Source organism: Canis lupus, chromosome 22 (genome assembly GCF_003254725.2).
Source record: "Canis lupus dingo isolate Sandy chromosome 22, ASM325472v2, whole genome shotgun sequence".
Lineage (NCBI taxonomy): Eukaryota > Metazoa > Chordata > Mammalia > Carnivora > Canidae > Canis > Canis lupus.
The window spans coordinates 40,069,168-40,095,677 of record NC_064264.1 but is presented as its reverse complement, the minus strand read 5'-3'; positions in this window follow the sequence as shown (position 1 = coordinate 40,095,677).

The window sequence follows — 26,510 nt, the reverse complement described above, 5'->3', positions numbered from 1 at the left end:
GAAAATCAAATAATTTTAAATTTACTTAATTATGCACAATGACTTCTACTCTGCTTAGTTCCTAGGGTTGCATCATATGAAACTTCTTCAGATAGTCTGACAACCTTGCACATATTTTTCCTTCAATTTTCTGTTCTCAACTACATACTGTCTTTTGAAACAGTTTAAAACATCTGAAAAAAATTACAAATATACTTTATCATTGAATGGCTTATAATTTAATACTAAAGTGAAACAATAAAATTCAATATTACAGATTGTTGAAATCATAATGCCCTTGCTTCATAATGTATGGATGCTGATTATATTCGTGAAACCTAAAGAAAGGCTCAATTTGGTATGTACATTCATTTCCTTAATAAATACTATTGAGTGGTTACTCTGAGTCAGGCCTGGTAGTAACCACTGGTGCTTCAACCAGGCAAAAAAGAGACCCATCATCAGGAAATAATTCTAATACTTCTAGGAAGAAGATAGTCACCAAAGTCCCCATAATTTCCTTCTTCTCCCTGGAACTTCCTTGCAAGAAAAGAACTATATATTTGAGTTATTCAGAGTTGGATACACATAATCTGAATGTAAGTTCTACACAAAACTGAATACAAGATCTCTCATCACATCTTTGAATACTTATGCCTTTATTCATTTAGTTCTCATGAATCTTTCATCATTTCTGTAGAAATAGTCTAGAGCTAGAAAAGAGCACTGAACAAAAGCACTAATGCCCCCATCCTCAATGAAAACCTGTTATCTTTAAATTTTATTTATTTATTCATGAGAGACACAGAGAGAGAGGCAGAGACACAGGCAGAGGGAGGAGCTGGCTCCATGCAGGGAGCCCAACATGGGACTCCATCCCAGAACTCCAGGATCATGTCCCGGGCTGAAGGTGACACTAAACCACTGAGCCACCTGGGCTGCCCAGTGAAAACATGTTAATAGTAATCAGGTCACAGGCACTTAAAACATATGATATCAAAAATTTAAATATAATAATCATATAGTTTTCAACTCCTAGAGATTATAAAGACCACACAATTTCACTCTTTAAAAAAAAAAAAAAAAAGATTTATTTATTTATTCATGAGAAAGACAGAGAGGCAGAAGAGAAGCAGGCTCCCCCCATGGAGCCAGATGTGGAACTCAATCCTGGACCCTGGGATCATGCCCTGGGAGAAAGTGGACACTCAACCACTTAGCCACCCAGCCATCCCCATAATTTCCTTCTTTAATAAATATACAGTATGGCCAAAATATTTGATAGCAATAATGGAAAAAAATGTAATACTTAAGAAAACATATGCATTTACTGTATGTTTCACCAAGAGTTGGGGGAAGAATACAGATTTATGATAGGACTCATTCTCCATTTCAGCCGACGTATTAAATGTAATCTGCTTTGGACAAATTCTGGAGTATATTTTTGCCTTGTAGCACGTATGCTTCCTTCTTTTTATATAAGCATATTTACTGCAAACCCATAAATTATGTTTCAAATTTTACTTCTGACACTGAAATTATCATTAAACACTCAAACAAAAATGGAGTTAGGAAGCTACATAGGCTCTTACCAACTTTTTCTTTTTATTTTATGAGTAAATCTAAATTCCAATCATGTGCTTTTGGGTGTAATCAGACTTAAGTCATATAATATCCCATTACATATTATTTCCCGGAGATTAATTTGAATATAGTAATAAAGAAATATGGATACTCTCTGGGTTGAAAGAGTCCCAGGTTGCTCTTAATACTAATTACAGAGACAGAATATAAACAAAACCATTCAAGCAACACCATATAAGCAGGATTTAGGGAATGGCTGGGCATGAATTAGAATTTTTAAACAATTCTAGCATACAATTGACAAAACAATTTTAAAACACCAAAAATATATACAACTGAGTTGTAAATACTTCATGATCTTGAACAAAATTAATGCCTCCATTTACTGTGTAATTACTGACCATTTATTATATGACAGAAACTAGGCATAACATATAAGAGTGGCTACAATCTTGCTCTGCCATCTTGGAATCACAGTCTATTAAGAAGAAAAGCAGAAATGGGTCACTTTCATAAATATGTTATTTGATCAGTAATCTCCACTCTTCTGTGGGAAAATTTTGAGAATGCCCCTAAAATAGTTTTTCTTCCCCTCTTGGTTATAAAAATGTTTCAGTTTCTAGCAATTAGCATGAGTAAAAATTTTTTTAAAACTGATAGTCATTAGCTGGAAAATGAAGAGTTCAGAATCCAGATAATGTACTTGTGACAAGGGCTCAGAAAGATACATTTGGGGAGGTTAAAATGTGCATGTGTTTGTTAGGAAATAACCAAGTACTTTCACAGAAGAAATTCAGAAATTTGGTATTAAAAAGACAAAATAGAAAATATACATAACCTTAATACTCATTAAACATTGTTTTAATTAGTAAAAAGCTATCTCAGAAAAAATACGATATAAATTTGAAAATTCATAGAATATTAAATATTTTCCAAGTTCAGTATATCTAAACCCTTTCACATCTAATGTCATATAAAAAGAGATTCATATCATTATTTAGCATTTAGAATTTTATATGTGAACTAAATATAACCAAAATCAGAGATGCTAGTTCTTTTCCTGAAGAATGCAACATTTCCCAAATTTCCTTTTCCATTCCCACCTCCACCTTAAACTAAAAAAATAAAAATGAGTAAAACATTAATTTTAAAAAAAAGCAAAACACTAATGCCAGGAAAGGTCACTAGGAAAGAGTAAGTAACTCTAGTAGTCCCTGGTCTTCATTTACTCAGATTCACAACAGTGGGACTGTAGATATGATGAACAAGATTTCTACTTATCTGGAAGTGCAGGGAGAACTAGCAAAATAAACAAAAATATTCCATGGCCTTAGGTAATCTTTGAAAGGCCTGGGTTAAAAGACAATTTAAAAATAAAGAGCACTGTGGTGCCTTAAGTATCTGAGTATAAGACTCAGGGATCTGTAATAAAATGCAAGCTAGTAAGATTGTAATAGCTTGTGGTGTGACTTCAGGGGAGCATAAAGCAGCACTATAGGAGTCTCTCTTTTAAAGAAAAAAAAAATAGAAAGCATTCTAGTTGGTAATTGGAATCCTTTGTAACCTGTGAACAAGGGATGAATAAGAGCCCAATAATCTGAACAAACCAAAAGGACACCAATTCATTCTAACAGTTGCTGACCCCAGAAACATTGAGTTCCTTCTAGAAATTTAAAGCAAAGGCTGAAGAATAACTTTCCAGAACCATTGCAAGTAGAATTTCACTTCTGCTCTGGAAGAGTAGTTGGATGAGAAGAATTGCAGATCAATGGTATCATGCCTCAAGGAAAAATCTTTCCCTTCATTTAGGGTTATTCTTTGTTTTTCCTATAATTGCCAGCAATCCCCTTCTACCTGACACACATACTAGGCAATGATTGCACTCAGTAAAGGTGCTTAAGTAAACTTTTTCTTTTTCTTTTTTTTTTTTTTTTGGCCTAGGCTTCACTGTACTTTGTTTTCTGATCCACAGTTATTAGTGGCTCATTTTAGCAAACATGGCCTTCAGACTAGGATCCCATGTCTTCACCATGTAGAGAGAGCAGGAAGGGTCTTGCAATTCTTGTCATCTCCCTTTCCTTCCCACTACATGTACACATATGCACTTTACCTAAACACTGATGGGTGATTGACTCTGAAAAGTCCCTGCTCTTTAATCCCAGTCCAGGATGTGGATTACATCCCTTCATCCCACTCTGGATTACAATTGAAACCCTAGAGTTCCTCTGCAGATGAAGCTGAAAGCATTTAGTCTGTGATTTTACTCAGGATCAAAATCTCCTTTTCTGTCCTTCCTCTCCCTCTTCCCCGAGCCTCATGGGAACACTTTAATAAATCATTCGCACACACACACAAAATGTCATCTAATGTTTGTTTCAAGGATACCTAATATAAAACATGTATACTTAGAACTCAACCTTTTCTTCAAGATTCCTTGTCCTTCTAATTTTTTTCCTTGGCATAATTCACCAACCACTCTTTCTCCCTTTCTCTCTTTTTCTCTAAATTTTAATACAGACTGAGTGTGCTTTTGAATGTTTTAGAAATGGTATGGACAAAAATATATCTTTCTTTCCTGTGTCTTGGTGTATTTTGTCAGGTCAGTAATACAAATTTTTCAAGACAGGAAACCTATCTTCCACATTTCCTTTTTCCTTTAATGTATGTGTGTGATGATATATTGTTAAGCACAATAAGTGAGGTTAATAATACTTGGTAAATTAAGAAATTAAGTCCCTGTGGAAGAAAGGCATGAAAAGGTGTTTATTTTGTCCAGGCATTATGCAGAGTGAGAAAGGTTGATTCTCTGATTAAAATGCACATAACTTATATGATCGTATAAACCATGAGTGCAATTTGGTACAGCTATTGAGTGAGTGAACTGGGATTCAAACACAAGCTTTTGTGACTCAAAGGCCAATGAATTCAGTCAACTACTTTAACAGAAAATTTAATACAGTTACTCCAGTAGACCTTCCAGTAGATGGAAATGCATAAGCATACCTCCAATAAGGATTACATTAAAAAGACAACACATTAGCTTACATATCCAATCATTTAATGAACACTTGTAGAATAATGACTTGACACTGAACGAGTCATTTGGGTTAAAAAATACATACATATACGACAGACTCTGCCTTCAAGGAGATCACAGTCCAGTGAAGAACACAGATGATAAAATATTAATTATAAGAAAATGTGATGAGTATGTGAATTGGAAATGTGTGCCATATGTCCTAGAACATACAAAACTAATATTTCTAATTCTACCTGGAGGTGAGGCTATACTTTAGGAAGCTTTTTAAAGCTATAATCATGAGACACCTGGGTGGCACAGTGGTTGAGTGTCTGCTTTCGGCCCAGCACATGATCCTGGTCCTGGAGTCCTGGGATCGGGTCCCACACTGGGCTTCCTATGTGGAGCCTGCTTCTCCCTCTGCCTATGTCTCTGCCTCTCTCTCTCATGAATAAATAAATAAAATCTTAAAAAGAAAAAGCTATAATAATAATCACTAAGACTACATTTTTTTAGTTTTAATTCAAATCAAGTGAACTACAAAAAAAGCAAACAAACAAATCAAGTGGACTGACTGAACATTCCGTATCTGGTTGTATTACAACTGACTTAGCTTTATTATTATTCAATATCAGTGTAATATTGATTGAAGGAAATAGTTTAAATTTCATAATTTTGGAGGGCCCCCAGGTGGCTCAGTCAGTTAAGTGTCTGCCTTTGGCTCAGGTTATGATCTAAGGGTCCTGGGATTGAGCCCTGCATTGGGTTCCCTGCTCAAACAAGAGTCTGCTTCTCCCTCTTTCTCTGGTTGTGCTCCCTCGCTCTTGGTCTCAAATAAATAAAATCTTTAAAAAATAAATTTTGTAATTTTTTTTTCAAAGATTTTATCATTTATTTTTGAGAGACACAGAGAGAGAGAGAGGGGCAGAGATTTAGGCAGAGGGAGAAAGAAGCAGGCTCCCCTCAGGGAGCCTGATACGGGACTTGATCCCAGAACTCCAGAATCACGACCTGAGCCAAAGGCAGATGCTCAACCATCAGCCACCCAGGTGCCCCAAATTTTGTAATTTTTTGTTACTAAATGAATTAGCTAAATCACTTAGTATATTGATAACTTTCTGGTTATTTAGAATTCAGAACAATTCTGAATTACTGAAAGATTTAACATAATATAAAAATATTTTAAAGTATTTTCAACATATATAATCACCATTTTTAAAAAATGACACAGAAACTTACAAATGTAAAAGAAGAAAATTATTATTTTCTTAAAGGTATTTGCTATCATCTGATTCATATGTGCAGGTGTGTTATTTTAGTGCATTATACTTTTTCAGTGATGTTTAAAATGCAAAGTTTAAAAGCAATGTAGAAGTAATAGACAATGCAGCCCACAATTTTTATCATCCTCCAAGATATGTGAAAAGATGCATTTCACACGCTAATCAGTAATCAAAGATGGAGAAAACCAAAAAAAAAAAAAGGGGGGGGGGAACTGCACTGCTGATGAAAATTTTTCCATGTTAAAGTTGGTTCATAAACTTGTTCATCAAACAGAATTTGTAGTTGAAGCTGTAATGAAAAACAGTTATTGATCCATCAGTGTAGCATTTTTTAATCAAGTATATCACTGAAAGATTTCAGTAAATCAACATAAAAATGAAATCTCCTGAAGGTAGTATATATATGAACAATTCAAGATATTTTAACAGCACTACAGCTTTTTTTAACATGTTAGTACAAGGAATACTAAATAAAATATGTGGAGGAACAGAATAATAGTATATAATCTTCCACTGGCATCTTATATTTTCTTCCACATGAAATACACATTAAACTCATGCAATCACAAACGATCATTTGCTAATGATAAAGAAGTTTCCATTTTCCCATATTCACTCTTCTCTCCCCATATTATTCTGTTTCCAAATTGATATGTCAACTATTTTCAGCTCATCAAATATATGTACTCACTGTGTAGCTGGTCTAGTGCTAAGTGGTACACATGGCTGATCTCATTTTTCCTTTCAATTTTGAAATTATTATATACTTTAAGGAAGGTACAACAATAGTACAGAGTTCCATGAGCCTTTTACACACTTTTTCCCAATGTGGCATCTTAATTAACTAATAGCACACTATCAAAACTAGTGAACTGACTTCAAGGCAACATTGTTAACTTAATTACATGCACTCGCTTGTGTGTCTGCCTCCATGTGTATGTATGTGTAGTTTTAGGCAATTTTATTATATACATACATTTGTGTAACTATCTCATCTCAATTAAAATGAAACAGAATTCTTCCATTTCTGCAGAGAAACTGCCTCATGCTACTTTTATATTTACAACCCATCCTGTCAACTAATAACAACTATCAATCATTTCTCCCCCCCCCCATAGTTTTGTTATTTTGAAAATGTTGTGTAAATAAAATCATAGTATGTAATATTTTGGGGCGGAGTTTATTCTCTAAGCCTAATACCCTGAAGACTATTCATGTTGTAGCATATATCCATAGTTTATTCACCTTTATTGCTCAGTACTATGTCATTATATGAATGTACCAGAGTTAACTATCCACCTAATGAAGGCATTTGGTCATTTTTAGCTTTAGGTTTTTACTAATAAAGCTGTAAGAAGTTTGTATACAGGTTTTTATTGTTGATCTTATTTTAAGCTCTCAAAAGCCCTGTGAAAATGAGTAATTATATTATTGTAACTATTATTATAGCAATTAATATGTTCTAATCCAGGCCTGGATTACACTTCAAAACCAAATTTCACAACCACACAGTGATACTTTCTGATATTTCTCATCATTGGATTTCATGTTTTAGGACTCCCAGTAACAATGAATAGGATCTTAACTGAGAAGGTGGCTTAAGTACTCAGTATTTCTTATTTATGAAATGTTTCTTTCATTCCAATGAGCACCACAAAATACTGATGTGCTTTGTGGTGAATAAAACAACAGCTGCTCTAACTCTAGTGATCCTAGCCGCATGTCTGTATGTTCTATTCCTGTTCAGATAAATGAGCACCATGCTTAATTAGTGGAAAAACACTTAACTTTTTTATTTTGATTGACTTGGTTATTTCCTCATTGCGGAATGAACAGAGCATCTCTTTTCTGTTTATTCAGTACTGCTGAGTTTTTGTAGAATATCATTAAAATATTCCTAGACCTTCTAACAACTCTGGGAAATTTATATTTGATAACTTGACATCAATATTGTCAAGTTAATGGAGGTTAAAAAATTTTGTGCATGATAAAGAATGTGGTAGGCAGAATAATGGCCTCCCAGAACATCCATGTCCTAAATACCTAAAATCTATGGCTATGCAACCAAGAATTAATGTTGCCAGTGGAACTAAGTTTGTAAGTGAAACTTTAAAAGATGATCCTAGGTTATTCTGGTGGGCCAAAAATAATCACAAGGGGCTTTACAAGTTGAATAAAAAGGAAAAAGAGTCAAAATCAGAGAAGATGTGACAATGGGACCAGAGATGTGGGAAAGACTGCCTGATGTTGTTGGCTTTAGAGGTAACCATTGGGTGCCCAAGACCTAAAGAATGAAGTTGGTCTTTAGAAGCTAGAAAAGACAAGGAAACTGACTCCCCCTAGAGAGTGTGAAAGAAATCTTTTTTCTTATTGAAGTCAATAATTTGAATTTTGCCCAGTGACACCCATTACCGATTTCTGACCTCCAAAACCGTGAAACAAATCTGCCTTGTTTTAAGCTATTAAGTTTGTGGTTGTTACCAGCAATAGGAAACTAATATGCATAAGTACTATAACAGATGATTGATAGAGATGACTATTATGTGTTGACTTGGCTAAGCTGTGATTTCCAGATTATTGGTCAAGCACCAGACAATATGTTGCTGTGAAGGTATTTTGTGGATGTGATTAAAATTTAAATCAGTAGAATTTGTGTAAAGCAGATTATCCTCCAAAATGTGAGTGGGCCTCATCTAATCACGTGAAGGCCATAAGAGAATAAGACTGAGGTCACTGAAAAAGGAATTCTGCCTGCAGGCTGTCTATGAACTCATGACTGCAATATCAACCCATCCCCAAGTCTCCTAACTTTCTAGTCTGTCCAGTCAATTTCAAACTTCCAGCTCCACATTCCTGTGAACTGTTTCCTTAAAAATCTATGTGTTTACACAAGTATACATACAAGGGTAGTATATGTATATCCTATTGCATTGGTTCTATGTCCCTGGGGAACTGAGAGGAGGGGGTAGGAGGGAGGTGGGAAAAAAGGCAAAAAGAATAAAAAGACATAGAAGAAGAAAAATTGTGGTTGTTTATATTCGAATTAAGAGCCTAGAGTTTTCTTCATTAAGAAAGCCCTAAACAACATTCTTTTAGTCCTTCGTACAGATAGTTGACCTTCTTTCCTTTCATGGAACTATATTTGAGGTATTAACAGAAAAGTAATTTATACTGGCATGTAACTATAAGAACATTCCATTGAGGGAAAAACTATAGCTTGTTCCTATCAAATTCTATCTTTGAAGTATGTTAAAATTTGGATCAACTACTGAAAGTATGTATATACAAACCTACATATGTACAGTCCCAGGATCTCCTTTGGAAACCAACAAAATCAAACCACAGTTTCAAATATATTGGATTCTAACATAGTAGAGAACAAGACTGGTTCAAGATCTTAGTGAGAAATTTTAATGCAAGTATCACTTACATAGATCCAGATAGAGTTATGACCAAACAAGAACACAGCAAATATCAACCACCTCAGGAAACCATTATCCTCACCTACAAAACTGAGGTAAAAGGGAAGAAAACTGCTACTAAGGGCCAATGAGAGTAGTAAGGACTGATGAAGACACAGTCAAGGGAAGCTACACTCATGACAGTTTATGTGGAGGCACCACAACCAGATACATGGCCCTGAAACAGAGTCCTCTTATTCACCCTTATCTCCTGTCTGCACAACTCAAAGGTCTAGTCCAGCTGGAAGAAAATAAATCAGTCTTCTGGGAGCACAACAATGGCAAGGAATGCCAGATAATGGGTATCTATGCAAGAAATATTTTTTTTTTTTTGTATGGAAGAAATTTAAAATAACCATCAAGTTCTGCTCTTCATCTACACACAACCACACAGAAGCCTCGAGTGGAACTTTTTCCTTGAGTCTTATATTCTCATATCTTTCTGTATCTCTGATCACACCATATACATATCATCTTATACATTTTACTATTATTTTATGGCTTAGTCACATCTTTATTTCAATGCCTCTTATTTCCTAGACACAAATATGCTGATAGTTGACCAAGCACATCAATATCCTCGGACACAAGGGAAAACTATGTTTTCTAGGCTTCCTTCTGAGTTCACGTGTTTGACTTATGAATAATGGAATGTGAGCAAAATATGACCTGTATCATGTTTAAATTGTCAGCATCATAAAATGAAGAGTATGAATTCCTGAGCCATTTAGGAATATTATGGATGAGGAATAATCTTCTTAATGTTGAACACTGAGATAAATGAATTTTTAGATAAGCTAACATTAAATGCCATAACTTTCACTAGTTATCTTTTTTGAATGGCTAATTTCCTCATTTCTTTCTTGAGCTGTCCCACATGGAGCCTAATCCAATATATATTTGATATCCTCAAGTAAATGCAATGCTCACAAATCCAAGAGGATATTCTGGGCACAATAAAATGCTAAATTACTTATTTGGTGGAAGGACCCTTCTTATAAATCCTCCAAAACAGTGCATCAAATTGTATAGAAGAAAGCTACTCCCACTTCCCTCCCTTCCCAGCTATGATTAACTTTAAGTTGAGAAGGCATACCGACCCAAGAACAGAAAACTGTCTACTGCTAAATTGCCAAGATGATAGAGGGAACTAAAGTATAAAAAAACTGCATGAACTCAGAGAAAAGTTTTCAGATAAATTCTAGAGTCATAATACCATTCTTGTCTATGGCCATACCACCCTGAACATGCCCGATCTAGTCATAATACCATTCTTTCTTTGATTCTTGAAGAATTTTCTTTAAAGTAGCTTGGGAAGATATAATTTAGAAGGAGAAATGGAAATACCATATATTACAGACAGTATCAAATATATTTAATTTTCAATACCTTTGGTCAGAAGCTTGATTGCAATCAAATTGCTCTCACTATAAATGACAGAGTTTCCATGATTTTCATCATGGACATGATTGAACTATCTCAATGACTTGGCTGCAGATTGAACTTTGCGGTTTGGTCTGAATAAAGCACCAGAATGCCTCCCCCTTAAATCACATAGTTTTTACACAGGTAGAATTTTTTACTTACAAAAACTAGCAGTTTATTTTCACTCACTGAAATCATTAGCAATAACTGCAAAATAAAGTGAATACTACAGTTGGTCTATCTTAAGCAATTAAAGCAGTATAAAATAACTCATATCAATGATAATATCGATCACCATTTTATATGTATATGAATCAAAACAATTTATTTTATTAAACATTTTATTAAAAATTACTTAACTGTAGGATGTCTGCAAAATACATTTTTTCATATTTGTAGGTTGTGTCCAATTATAATTTTATTACTTATCCTTATACCACTTTTAAATGCAAATTTATGGCAAGTTAAATATATATCTCACAGTATATAATGCTTTTAATGTTCACTATTCAGTCAATATGAGTAAAATTAAGCGCCTAATGAATTATTCAATCAGCTTCTCTTTAATTGGTAAGAAGCCAATCTTAGATGGACAGATTCAAAATCTTTAACATCTGCCACCTACTATATTTTAGTAACCTTAGTCTAGTGTCTAAATGTGGTAGGTAAAATGGACACCCAGACAAGTCCACTTCCTAACTCCTGGAGCCTTTGAATGTGTTATGTTTCACAGCAAAAGGAATTGTAAAGATTATATTAATTTTAAGGATTTAAATTAGGGAGACTATGGATTATCTAAGATGGGTCCAATCTAATGACATTTTAAAAACAACTTTCTCTGGCAGGAGTCAGTTCTTCATTGCAAGAATCAAAGAGATGCATAAGAGGAAGACAGAATGATTCCAAGAGGGAGAAATGTTTGACATACCACTGCAAGTTCTAAAACAGTTCCATGCATTTGGCACACTTATAAGAGAGGTCTCTCGGAGATAAGGATGTTTCCTGGCTGACATCCAGATGGAAAACAAATATCTCAGTCTTACAACCACAAGTAACCAAATACTGCTAATGATATAAATAATTTTGGAAGTGCATTATTCCCCAGAGCCTAAAGGAAGGAACCTAGCTTTGCTCACAACTTGATTTTGATCCCATGAACCTAGAACAGAGAAAGGACGCTGGGTCCAGACTTCTGACCTACAAAAATTATGATAATAAAGGTTTTTGTTGTCCTTTCATAAAGATGGCACCAAAGATGAAGAAGGAAGCCTCTGCCCCTCCCAAATCAGACTGTGAAAGTCAAGAAAGCGGTGCTGAAAGGCATCCATAGTGACACACACACACAAAAAGACATGCACATCACTTACATTCCAATGACCCAAGATCCTGTGTCTCTGAAGGCAGCCCAAATATCCTCAAACAAGCACCCCCAGGATAAACAAGTTTGATCATGCTATCATCCAGTTCCCCTTGACTACTAAGTCAGCCATGAAGAAAATGGAGGACAACACCACTCTTGTGTTCATTGTGCATTTCCAGGCCAACAAACACCAAATAAACAGGCTGTGAAGATGCTCTACGACACTGATGTGACCAACGTCAACATCTTGATCAGTCCTGACGGAGCAAAGAAAGCATATGTTTGATTGGCTCCTGACTATGATGCTTTGAATGTTGCCAACAAAATTGGGATCATCTAAACTGAGTCCAGCTGGCTATAAATCTAAATATAAAATTTTTCATTAAAAATTTTTTTTTAAAAAGTTTTTTTGTAGTTTTTACACTGCTATGTTTGTGGTTGATACACTGAATATTCTCACTCCTCTGGGGCAGCCATCTTATTTTATCCACTACTTTTATGTTTAAGAACCAGTTTTAAGGGGATCCCTGGGTGGCTCAGTGGTTTAGCGTCTGCCTTTGGCCCAGGGTGCAATCCTGGAGTCCCAAGATTGAGTCCCACATCGGGCTCCTGGCATGGAGCCTGCTTCTCCCTCCTCCTGTGTCTCCACCTCTCTCTCTCTCTCTATGTCTATCACGAATAACAAATAAATAAATATTTTTTAAAAAAGAACCAGTTTTAAAATACATCTTTAGGTCACAAATACCAAAAAGAAAAGTGCACATAGTGAATCAAATAAACTTGTCTATATTTCAGAGATAATTGCCACCTGTTACAAAATATCTTATTTCATTGTGTGAATGAATGGTGCTACCGTCAAGAATAACTCTTAACTCTATCTAGTTTACTCTCCATAAAGATTAGTCAGAAAATATTGAAACCTGAAACTGAGTAAATATTTAAGGTATAAAAGTGTCATACATAGGAAATACTAAAAAAGTTATGAATTATGTAATTAAATGTGACATAGCCAAGAGGTGACATAATTCTTATTATGTAATATTCATTATATTACAATCAATCATATTTAAGTTCACAAAGATCAATTTTAGAAAGTGGATTCAGTTAAGTAAAACTATATACTGTCTAACCAAAGACAATGTAAGTACTTTACATTTTTTATGTAACAATCCTAATAATATAGCTTTGATTTCTAAAATTATAAACTATTATTAATATTAAAAATATATAATTTCACATAGTTTCATTTCAGGCTCTTAGTGTAACAGCATAATATCAGAAGTTGACTTCCCTATTCATAATCCAACATATGTTTTTCTCAACAAATCCTTTATTTGGTAACAATCATAGTTTATTGGTCAAAATAAAATGTTGTTTTGGCAAACATTTTCCAACAGAAATACCAGTTATTTCAGTGAAGTAAACATCTGCTTCAGGACAATTAGAATGACAACATGTTTTTGGTCATGTCCTCTCTGTGAGCTTTTGCTAGAAATTATCCTAGGAGGATTGCCAATTAAAAATTCACAGTGGTTTAAAAGAAGGTTGGTAGAATTTTAATACCCTCAGAAAATAAAAGAAAAAAAAAAGCAAAATATGCTAGAAGACTAGAACTTTTATTACAATACATAAATTACAATATGACCTAATTTTCTTAAAGTTACTTAACAAGGGATGCCTGGGTGGCTCAGCGGTTGAGCATCTGCCTTTGGCTCAGGGCGTGATCCAGGATTCCCGGGATCGAGTCCCACATCAGGCTCCCTGCATGGAGCCTGCTTCTCCCTCTGCCTATGTCTCTGCCTCTAACTCTCTGTATGTCTCTCATGAATGAATAAATAAAACCTTTTAAAAAATGAAAAAAATAAAGTTACTTAACTAGGTACATTTTCCATCATAGAAATGCAGTAATAAAAGGTGCGTTTATCAAAAATCCTGCATTTGTTTAAATTACCAAAATAATTATGCAAAAGGAATACTTTTGTTTTGCCTGGTTTGTTCATTGGTAACTTTCAGCCAAAATTGTAACTAGTACGTAATATTATATCTCATAGAGAGAAACAATTTTCTATGCTTTATAGAGCTCTAACACTGATGGCTTCATGTATCTGAAGATTTCTAACAAAAGTTCAAAGTGTCCTTTAATGAGTTTCACTAGTTCTTCTTGCAGCATGTTTGAAGTTGCTGTCTCAGAAGACTCTCAAGTCAGCTTTAAGGACTCTAACAATTCAAACCTTAGCTTGAACCCTTTTCTATGCTTTAGTGATATGTATAGATCCCTAATGGGAATAAGAGAGAGGAAAAAAAAAATGACCCTACAGATCCAAGATAAAATAAATCAGAATTTCAAGTATTATTAGATTATAACATTTTATCATGAGATGACAATTTTAGCCTGGAAATAAACAGTAATATCTACTGCTTCAGCAGAAGGCTGCCAGAGGATGCAGGTAAAGCCACTCTGCCAACCATTCCCTAAACCTACCCCAAACTCCAAGAGCAAGCTCTGATCTTGGACTTAGGACAATTGAGGCAACTAATATCATTTGCCTGCAATCAGTGATAGGAAAGTAAAGCAAATCTATATATTATTTAGGCAATGTATGGTTTAGAAGGGACACATATAGCAAAACCTTTGCAACTGTTACCATGATCTGGTGTCCTGAAATTTTCATTATTAAATGAGAAAGAATGAATAAGAAAGAAATGAATGAATCACTCAAGCCTATGAAACACAGAATCATAAAATAATTACTGGAATCTTCCTATATATTGGAATAGTAAAAGAATCACTCATATCATCTTCAGGGTTTTTTTCAATAAAATGCACTTTGAGAACGGAATAGAGGAACATGCTCCCAAATACTTCATTTATTCATTTTAAAGGCAAACATATTATTTCCAAAACTATTTAAAATTTCTTATCACTGGGGAAAAATACATATTTTAGGGGAAAAAGTGCCTTAAATTTCCTTAATCAGTTCATTCTGTGAACTTGAGTTTTTAATACTGAATAGATCCTGAAATTAGGAAAATTAAAATCATTCCTCAGAAGCATTATTTTGTATTTATTAATATTACTACATATAATACACAAACATTATCACTTGAGTGCCCTTGCAATATAAAATATACCAATGTTATCAACACTTTAGTCAATCATTTGGGTGAATAGACTGACTTGTGGTAAATCAATTTGATTGACTGTATTGGATGTATGGTGTCATTTCAAAATAGCTTAGGTGATTGATGCTTAGAAAATGCATTAGACAAGAGGCAAATCCTATTTACTTTCACTCAAGTGACAAATCTTTATTTTGTAAAGGTATCGAAGAGTACTCTCTTAATGTTGCTTTTTCTCCAACTAGTGCTTTAACTTCAACTCACACATTGGATATAATGTATTTTGAATTTAAAATATGTTCTTTCCTTTTCAACACAATTATTTAAAATGTATAATTCTGTGTCTAAATATTTGCATGTTTTTGATATACATTTTATTATATTCCTTGTTTATTTCCATTATGGTCAAAAATGTATTTTGTATAATTTCAATTCTTTTAAATTTGTTAAAGTTTGTTTTATAACCGAAGATATAGTCTATTTTGTGATGTTCCATATGAACCTCAAAAGAATACGTATTTGACTCTTTTAGCGTTGTGCATTCCATAAAGCACCAATTGGGTAATGTTCATTGATACAGTTAAACATGGTTTCTCATTCACTGTTATTTTCCTCTACTTGTTCTATTAACGAGAAGGAAATGCTGAAATGTCTAATGTGAATGTATTCAATTCTGCTAGTTTTTGTTTTATGTAGTTTGAAGGTCTTTTCTTAGTTGCATACACATTTGGGACTGCTATGTCTTCTTGGTGAATTAACCCTGTTTAAACAGTTTAACATACTTCTTTCTATCTCAGGTATTTTCCTTATTTTGAAGTTCAATTTACTCAATAAAAAAGACATTCAAGATTTCTTTAGCTTACACATATCATTTTCCATTCCTTTAGTCATATGCAAAGTGGGGTCTTGGGAACAATGTATAATCAATCCCAACAGAACAGCGTCCATGTGTTGTGCTTAGGTAATTTACATTTAATTATTGGTGTGGTAGGATTTCAGTCTTATTTTGTTTTCTAAGTCTCCACTGTGTTCCTTCATCTGTTTCATTCTTCCTGCATTTTTCATGTTTTATTTTAAATCTCATTGAATATATCTATTTTTTTACTATCTTTCTTTGAATTGTGTTTTTAGCAGTGATATAGGGATTAAAATACATATGCCCAACTATTTTGCCTACTTAGACCTAGTATTTTCCAATGTCAAGTGATGTGTAGAAACTTTATGCACTATAATCCTTTAAGTGCCCTACCTTAAATTGCAGTTGTCATATGTTCATCCTTATACATCAACATCTTTCAGATAAGGTTTATGGTTTTGCTTTCAACAACCATATTTTTAAAACAAAAATATAGGCTATTATAAGACATGATCATTGTTGCTTTTCTTTAATTCTGAAGTTTCCAGTTTTCCTAAAATATTATTTCCCCTTTGCCTAAAGAACTTCATTCAGCATTTCTACTGGAATAGTTTTGCTACTGATTAGTTCACCTGTTTTTCAGTGATTGTTTGCTTTGTGTTTAAATTTTGGAATGTCTTTTCTATTACCTTTCTTCCAAAAGGGTATTTTTGCTGGATTGGATGCTGAGGTTTACCATCATTTACTTTCAATATTTTGAGAGTATTGTCACACTCTATCTTGATTTTTATTTATTTTTTTTGGTGAGAAATATGTAAATCACCTATATTAGTACTTATAATCTATATCAATGTTTACTTATAATGTATTTAAATCTTTTTTGCCTTTAAGTATTATCTTTACCTTAAATTTTTACCTGTTTTGTTATAATACACCTAGCTATGGCATTCTTTGGATTTAATTGAAATTCTCCCGAAATTCTTCAATGTGTAAATTATTTCCCTAAACTTGCAAAGTTTTATGCCATAATCACTTCAAATATTTGCTATCATTTACCCTCTACTTCAGAGACTCCAAAATATGAATGTAAGATCTTTTGATATTGTCTTAAAATTTCTTTGAAGATTTATTTTTTTGCTCCCTTTTTCAGGTAAGTATATATATATTACAAAATGCTCAGGTTTACTGATTTTGTCATTTTCAATCCATTCTTAAGAATGTACAGTTGAATTATTTCAATTATTGAATTTTTCAGTTCTCTACTAAGCCTTCTGCCTTTCTATTAATTTGAAGTATATTTGCCTATGTTTTAATAGAGCATGGTTATAATAATTTATTTAAAGTCTGCTAATTTCAAAAACTTTCCAATGTTTATTAATTAACGTTCCCCTTGATGGTTGTTTTCCAGGTGTTTTTCCAAGGAATTTTGGATTATATCCTGGGCATTTTCTCTATTTTGTTATGCAACTTTGAGTCCTGTTATACCTTTTAAAGAAAGTTGATTTTCTAAAAATATATTAAGGCAGATCACCCTGGTTATATTTATACCACAAACCTTTCTGTGTTTCTGAGACCAGTTTTCAAAGATTTCCAATGCTACTTGTGTGTGCCACACATGTGCACTACCCAGATCCCAGTGTGGTGGAGACCGAGAAGTGTTCTGTACTATAGTTTAGTTGTTTTTTTTTTTTTTTTTTTTTTTTTTTTAATATATAGTTTAGTTCTTAAAGGCAGTGCTTTATCAGTGTGTTGGGTCAGTTTCAGAGATATGCCACTCAGGCTTGACTTCCAGACTTTGTACAGTGATTTAAGGGCTTTGTTTCTCTAACTTTATACTCTTCATGCTTTTCCCTTTTTCTCACTCTGTTGCTGATAGGGAGCTCTCTTCTTAATACGCTGAAGTTTTGTTTTTTGCTTTTGTTTTTCCCTTAAGATGTTGAAGTTTGAATTTACACATGCCATCACACACTTCCTGCTAATATCACAATGTGATTGAGAGTCCTCATACTTTTTTTTTAAGATTTTATTTATTCATGAGAGACAGAGAGAGGGGCAGAGACACAGGCAGAGGGAGAAGCAGGCTATCTATAGGAGTCTGACATGGGACTTAATTGCCCTGAGTCAAAGGCAGACACTCAACCTTTGAGCCACCCAGGTGTCCGAAGAATTCTCATACTTTAGATAATTATCACTCCTTGTGACACTCTTCTCAAAACCTCCATTTTCATATTATTTGATGAAAGTGACATGTACAACTGTTTACTCCTCTCCTTTCCCACAGTCTTCCCAGGCCTATGTAATCTATAGCCTTTCTTCTTATACTCTGATAAACATGTCCTCAAGAACCACTAACTCCTTATCTCTAAAACAACAACAAAAAAAAAACATTCCTGACTACTTCGCAATATTAAGGAACTCCAAACTTCTCTAAACTTCAATTACTTTGCATATTGACCTAGGTTTTATTTATTAATTTTTTTTTTTGGGGGGGGGTGTCATTTCTATTCCCACTCCAGGCTTTTTGATCTTTTTTTCCAATTGTACATGCTGAATTTTCTCTAACTCTGCCATTGACCCTGTCTTAATCTTCACATTCTAATGAATTCAATTAACTTTTGAATTTTTCAAATTTAAAACTTCAATTCAAATCTCTCAAATTAAGTTGGCAACTGACCGCTGATTTCTACTTGCAAATTTATAGGACTTTACCTCAGTGTGTCCAGAACTGAATTTATCTTCTCAAATCTATTTCATTAGATTTAATAGGTGTCTACCTTAATATGCACAACATTCATCCATTTGCCAATGATAGGATCTACAGCACCACCTTTAAGTTTTTCTTGTCCAATCCTATTTTTAGTCAAAATTCTGAAAGTAATATTCATATAAATCTAGTTCTCTCCATCTCCACTGTCCTATTCTGGGTAGAGAGAACTCTTGTCTCTCTGGCTCAGCCTTTCTACAATAATGTCATAACCACTTTCCCAACCTTTAATCATTTTCCTCCGTTAGCATAGGAAAAGTGAGAGTTTTCTCTAAACTCATATTTGAAAATGTCATTTACCTAATTAAAAATCTTTGGTAGTTAGTCATCTCACATCACATAATGCCCAAACAACAAAATTTCCACAAGTGATTACGTATCTTGATTTCAGCTCTTCTAATCTCTATTCCTCTCTTTACCTGTCTATAATAGAGGCATACCAAACTTCCTTCACACTTATTAACATTCCTTGTTTTCTCTAAACTCGATGTCTTTGTACATGTTCTTTTTCTTGGTATATTCTCATCCATGACACTGAATACTATGTATTAATTTACTGCTCTTCCATATCCCAGGTCCAAAGTTAAGACTTTGTATTTCAGTACACTCTGTATATGTAGTTCTTTACATATTCTCTATGATATACAATATTTTGAATAAAGAGCAAGAATCCTTAAGCCAGATATATCTGTCAATTTCAAAAACTTGAAGATTTTCATAGGCATTAATTATACATTTTTAATTCATTTCACTCTGGTCCCTTTTTACAAAGTTAAAGTCTGATTCTAGGAAAAAGACTTAAGGAAAAACCTTTAAATTCCATCTTAAAAGTTTTATAGTTCTCATACTGACACCTATTTTAACTGAAACCTACTCCTTCCCATGTAAAATAAGTATCTTTTTTAACATACTTCTATTACACAAGTATATAACTTTATTATTTTTTTTAATTTTTATTCATTTATGATAGTCACAGAGAGAGAGAGAGAGGCAGAGACACAGGCAGAGGGATAAGCAGGCTCCATGCACTGGAAGCCAGACGTGGGATTCGATCCTGGATCCCCAGGATCGTGCCCTGGGCCAAGGGCAGGCGCTGAACTGCTGCGCCACCCAGGGATCCCTAACTTCATTATTTTTTATAATGAAGTACCACATCTCAGTACTTAATTTTTTTCTTGCAATAGTTTGAGCACAAAATGATTTTGCATATTTTTCTTTCCTCTCCCTTTTCCTGTTTGACTTTCACTGTGTTTGTGTATGTATTAACCATTTTGGACTCACTCTGTGACTTGAAATTAGTAATAAAATTCTTTTTACCTTTATAGTGTTAACTATGAAGTCAAGAAACTTCAGACTGAAAATTTTGCCCATACACCAATCAAAAAAAGATCTGTTAAAATTCCATTACTGTCCCATATCTACCCAAAACTGAAGAATCAAGTTCCAAAGTAATACACTTCCCCATTTATTTAACAAATATCTGTTTATTATCACAGTAGAAACTGGAGATACATAAATGCAAAAACCATCACGTCATTTATGTAACTTAGTGAAAGAGGCCATAAATAAAGTATATTTAAGTATAATACAGGTAAATGGCAGACTGTAAGACACACATAGAAGGCTCTTATTTAACATCTTAGATAATATTATAGTATTACAGAAGCCTGGAGAAGGAACACAGTTTTCCAAACAAATGTTTCTAGTTCATCCTAAACAAAAACATATAAAAAAATGAATATGCTGTTTTCGGGAGACTGTCTCCTGACCTTGCTGCTACAGAAATTACCAAAGGAGAAGCTATGTAGAGAATGGACAGAAAGACAATATGCAAATGATGAAAGACCTTTTGCTAAGCTAAGAAGTTTGCTTTAGATTACAAAAAGCTCTTAGGTGAACTGATCAGAATTTCAGAAAGCAGCCAAAAGTTCATATGCTTGAATAAAGAGAATACAGAAGAAAATACTAATTTTTTTCAGAAATGTCTTACTTGCTAAAAGTCAACTAGTTTCTTTAAAAAGTATACCATTTCAATAAGGTCTTACTAATATTCCATTTTAAAGATGAAATTATAAGCCACAAATATTGAGTAATTTGCTTAAGCACATAGAGTTGATAATATATTAACACAGGATATAAATTTAGGTACCACAAGGTAGTACATGTAGCTACTGCATTGTATAAAGAAAAACATTTAACAGAAAAGAAAATCCATCAATTAAGGAAAACAAAAACAAAGGCACCACTCAAGATGAAGAACCAGTACATGTGTTTCTTAAATGCTTATTTGCCTTTGGGTCAAATCTGCAAAGAGGAGTATCTAGGTCTTTTAAAAAATGAAGATCACATGAAATAAAACATTTTAGCTGAACTATGTTTGAGGATACGGGATTGTGTCTCTTGTGAGCATTCCATTGTTAGAAATTTTTTTGTGTAATTATAAGATGAAAAACAGATTGCTAATATTACCCTCTGTGATGGGACTCCTTGCTGTTGCAAATGGAAAGAGATTTTTTTGAGTTAATTGAAAACACAGCTTGATGTCCCATCTAGTTTAAATACAGAAATTCAATGCATAGAAAAATAATAAATAAATAAACTGTGTTAATATTTAAATTGAGATAAACTGGTAGAAGAGAACTTTGAATTATAGTTGTTTTATCATCTTCAAATACCTCTAAATATACAGTCTGTACAATATATTACTGATAATATGAAGATTTATTCTTAAGTGAAGATTCATCATTTGGTGCAAACATTCAAATATGCACAGGCACACAATGTCTAAAGTGATTGGAAATGAATATTCCACTAGAATCTGTACGAAAGTAATAAGTAGTAATCATGCTTTCTTTTATAGTATATCACTTGATACAAACTATCTTTCTGAGAAGTTATATTTATTACTCTCATTTGCAGGTGATAAAACTCAAATGTGACTTTAATAATGCCAAAAAAACCCCATAATGACTATTTGGTGACAAAGTCAGTAGCCATGCTGTGACAATGCAACTTTTTTTTTTTAAGATTTTATATATTTATTCACGAGAAACACACAGAGAGGCAAAGACAGAGGCAAAGGGAGAAGCAGGCCCCTCACAGGGGCCCCGATGTGGAATTCTGTCCTGGACTCCGGGATCATACCCTGAGCCAAAGGTAGACATTCAATCGCTGAGCCACTCAGGCATCCTGACAATGCAACTTCTTAATGACCTCCCTTCTAAGGTCATCCAACAAAATTTTTGAAACAGGCACTCTCCTATGTGCTGGGAACAAAGTCACAGGCTATCGCTGTATAACTCATATTTGGAGATGAATACAGGAAATAAGCACAATTAAAGAAATAATTATATGATTTATATGCATAAACTAAGATATATGCAAGTTGAGAAAAAAAGTTTTTGGGCGAGGTTATTTCCCACAGAGTGGTCAAGAAAAAACTATTCAGGGAAGTCAAAGTGAAATGAGTAAACCACAGATATATCATTAGTTTTTCTATCCCATAAATTTCCTGACTTACATATTCCACAGCATATTGTTTTACATATATTTTACATATGCACATGTAAATATGCATATAAACACATGAAAACATACACATGTATATACATGCACAATACAAATATGTACATATGTATAGTTTTTGTAATTTGAAATTCAATATCGCAAATAAATTTAAAATTCCCTCAGGCAATGAAACTAGTTATTCAAGGGTCAAAATAAATTTATAATTATTCCAACCCTCATTCTCTATATGACTAAGGTAAGAAGACATAGTGGAATTGTTTTTTCGACTAAAAAATATAGTTTTAGGTAAGTATAAATAAGAATATTAAATATACTAAGTATGTGTGTGATACATAGTAACCCCATATATGCACAAACATGTGTGTCTGTGACATATTTATCCATGTGTATACAAATCCTACATACATATACATGTGTGTAGTATACAAACAGTATGGGTATATATCAATTCTATTTCTATTCCAGAATGTCAATCCAAACCTCCAGGTATCTTTGTCAGAGAAATTACAAATCTGTTATTCCTCCATTCCTGACTATCCAGCCAAACCATTAACTTTCTGATTATGAGTGGAAAGGTATACATTTGACTTCTTCACATTCAGACAATGAACAAACACATGTACTGCTGACTATGCTAGTGTCTTATAGCGAGGCTTCTGATGCTCTTGCAGCCTGTTGCCAGTTGAAATAAAAATATTGGGTAGGGGGTGCCTGGGTGGTTCAGTAGGTTGAACATCAGGCTCTTAATTTTGGCTCAGGTCATGAACTCAGGGTCCTGGAATTGAGCCCCAAATCAGGCTCTGTGGAGTCTGCTTGGGATTCTCTTTCTTTCTCTCTCCTCTCTCCCTCTGCTCTCTAAATAAGATCTCTCTGATCTCTAAATAAAATCTTTAAAAAAAAATACTGGGTAAAACCTAGACTTAAAAAAAAAAAAAAAAGGCTGACAAATATTTTAAAAATTCCTTTGAGAAGACAGATGTTGATTGACAGGAAAAGGCCATCAGCTAGGAGAGCTAGGAGTAGATACTACAAAAGTATTTGAAACATCATATTTGTGCCTGAAGAACTACTCTTGCTCAGTCAGAAACATACATACCATTTTCAATGGAACAATGTATTGCTACTACACCAAAGCCTATAATGTGATAGATTACTTATAATTTATAATGGCACTTCAGGCTATATGGTCACCTTATGTCCCAAAGGCAGGTATTAGGTTCTAAAGCCCAACAACCAGCTATGAAGAACATCCCAGGCATCTGAAGAAGAACCCAAATCCCTAGGAATCCCCTTTGTGAATCATCTGCTGAGGCTTTTCAGAGGTTTAATATGACATATCTATTTATTAAAGTACAACTGCATCTGCTGGGTTAGAAAGACCAGTGAAGGAAAGAATTTTGCAGAACCTTTTCTTGCTCAGGGTCCCACTCAAACTCTTCAGCTTTATGAATTACTTGAATGCAATGTATACTACCCTTAATATTTAAGGGGCCCAACTAAGTTTTTTAGGTCTTTGGTGATAGGCTATATATGTAATAGCAGCTTGTGTCCCAATCTGAAGATCACACCATTACTATTTTTTTAGACTATTAGAACCCCATAAATTTCATTGAAGTAGAAGGACCGTAAATTTTCACAAGATTCCTTACCCTTCCAGCAGGTATGTGTCCTAACTGATTTGCTCCCTCCTCCTCAAGACTCATTAGGGTGCTGTTATCAATAGGTAATCTGTGTTGTACTCTACATTATGTGAAGGAACTACTCTGCAGAGAGGATGAAAAGTAATACAGATGAGGTAAGACCACAAAAATGTATTGTTTTCCTCTCTAGGTAAAAGAAACTGCTTCCAATAGTCCTTAATTAGTATAATACAAGGAACAATTGCCAGATCAGGGGCTTAAGTCACACAGTAAGTATCCTTATCCAGTAAGGATATCACACTTGAAACTGCAATTGAAATAAGGACCAAGTAAAATCTCATTATGATTTATAACCATTCTTGGAGATTAATAAACACTCCAAATAGACTCAATGTGTGAGGTAAGAATGTGACAAACCACTGATCTTTTTCAAAGTTGTTTTAATGGCATTTATTGAATCTACCTAGGTATACAATATGTTTTATCAGACTGGTTACATACATACATACATACATACTACCAAAGGGCTTCTACTTAGTACTACCCACTATAACAGCCATCAACCCATTGGTTGGAAAGCCATATAGGATTACCATAAATTTATTCCATTTATACATTCAAAAACTAAACAATGACAGATTAGTTCCATGGACCAAATGGCCTACCCACATGCAAAACTTTTACTTAAAGTTAATTACCTGAGGTTATAAAACTCCATTCTGATTGGTGGACCACAGTCACATATTGAGTACCCAAGGACTAGTAACTCAAAACCTATGTCTATTAAAACATGGATAGTTTTTTTTTTTTTTTTTAATTTTCGGATAATTTTATTTTATGCTGGTAAAGTTTTTAGCAGTAGCTGTAGTTTCTAATAAACATAGCCTACAGGATTTACAATATATCAATTTCTAATGTTCTTGAGTCATTCTACTGTGGAAATTTAAGTCAGATTTGTGTCTTGAGATTTAGAAACCATGCATTTAATCAAATACTTTGGTACATTGCTTATATATTTCATGCCTTTGTAAACTTGGGAGTCATTTCATCACCACCAAAATCTCTGCAGTTTAAGTAGTTCTTCACCCCCTTATCCCTGCTTCCAAATATAATTATTGTATTCCCTTTATTGCTAGAGACTAAGGACAGCAATAAAGTCCCCCTCACTCCAAAATTACCGCTGAAATTAGGGATATTATCTTCATAGCAGCATCTCCTAGCATTCTTCCCTCCTAAATGGTCCAGCAATCACAGAGCTTTATATGGAAGCAGGTCCCACCACCCCCTCACTAACGCAATTCTCACGTTTTAATAAAAGGATTTTCTTCTGAGTCTTGAGTATGTGGCCATATGTATATGTGTAGGTTTTTCATAAAAAAATGCACTCCTTTTCCACTTCATTTCCATTTCATTCAACCCTTTACATTATATAAGAGAATCTGACACCCTAACCTCTGTGAGGAACAGCCACTATTGAGTTCAGCTTTCAATCAATCCACCACAAATTCTTTGAGCCTCTTCCAACTACTTGAATAAATAAAATCCAGATCTGATAAGTTAACTATAAAGATAAATTTCGGGATCCCTGGGTGGTGCAGTGGTTTAGCGCCTGCCCTTGGCCCAGGGTGTGATCCTGGAGACCCGGGATCGAATCCCATGTCGGGCTCCCGGTGCATGGAGTCTGCTTCTCCCTCTGCCTCTCTCTCTCTCTCTCTCTCTCTCTCTCTCTCTCTCTCTGTGACTATCATAAATAAATAAAAAAAAAATTCATTAAAAAAAAGATAAATTTCTCCCATCATTATATTTTATTCTCCTTCTCTAGCATCTCTAGAATAATTTTACATATTTTCTCCTTAAGCTTCTATAAATACGAATTAGCAAAAATACTATCTTTTCCTGTGTCACATGCCACACTTGAATTCCTGCAGCCTATTATAATTCTAGTTACAGATGAAATAGGGATTTTGAAGTAGGGGATCTTCAGAAGAACAAACATATTTTACATTTTTTTTTTAACATTTGAGAGAGAACATGCACATGTGAGTGGGGGAGGGGCAGAGGGAAAGGAGAGAGAGAATCTCAAGTCAACACCCCACTGGATGCAGACTCCCCATGTGAGGCTCCATCTCATGACCTTAAAATCACGACCTGAGCTGAAACCAAGAGTGAGATGCCTAACCGACTGAGCCACCCTGGTGCCCCTCTTTTGCAATCTTTTTAAGACAAAAAAATAGGTTGCTTCCAGTGACAGTAAAGACTTGGATGACTTGTAGAATCATTTGAATCCATTTAAGTCATGAAGTCTTTTTTTTTTTTTTAAAGTCCTGTGTTTACATTAAATACTTAATAAACCTCTGGCTTCAGCATGCATTGTAATTCTGCAAAATTTTAATTACATTTCGATATAATTTTCAGCTGCATGTACTTTACAACTACAAGAGGTCTGCCACAGTAAAATTCTATCACAGTGACTTGAAAGTTGAAAGTTTTA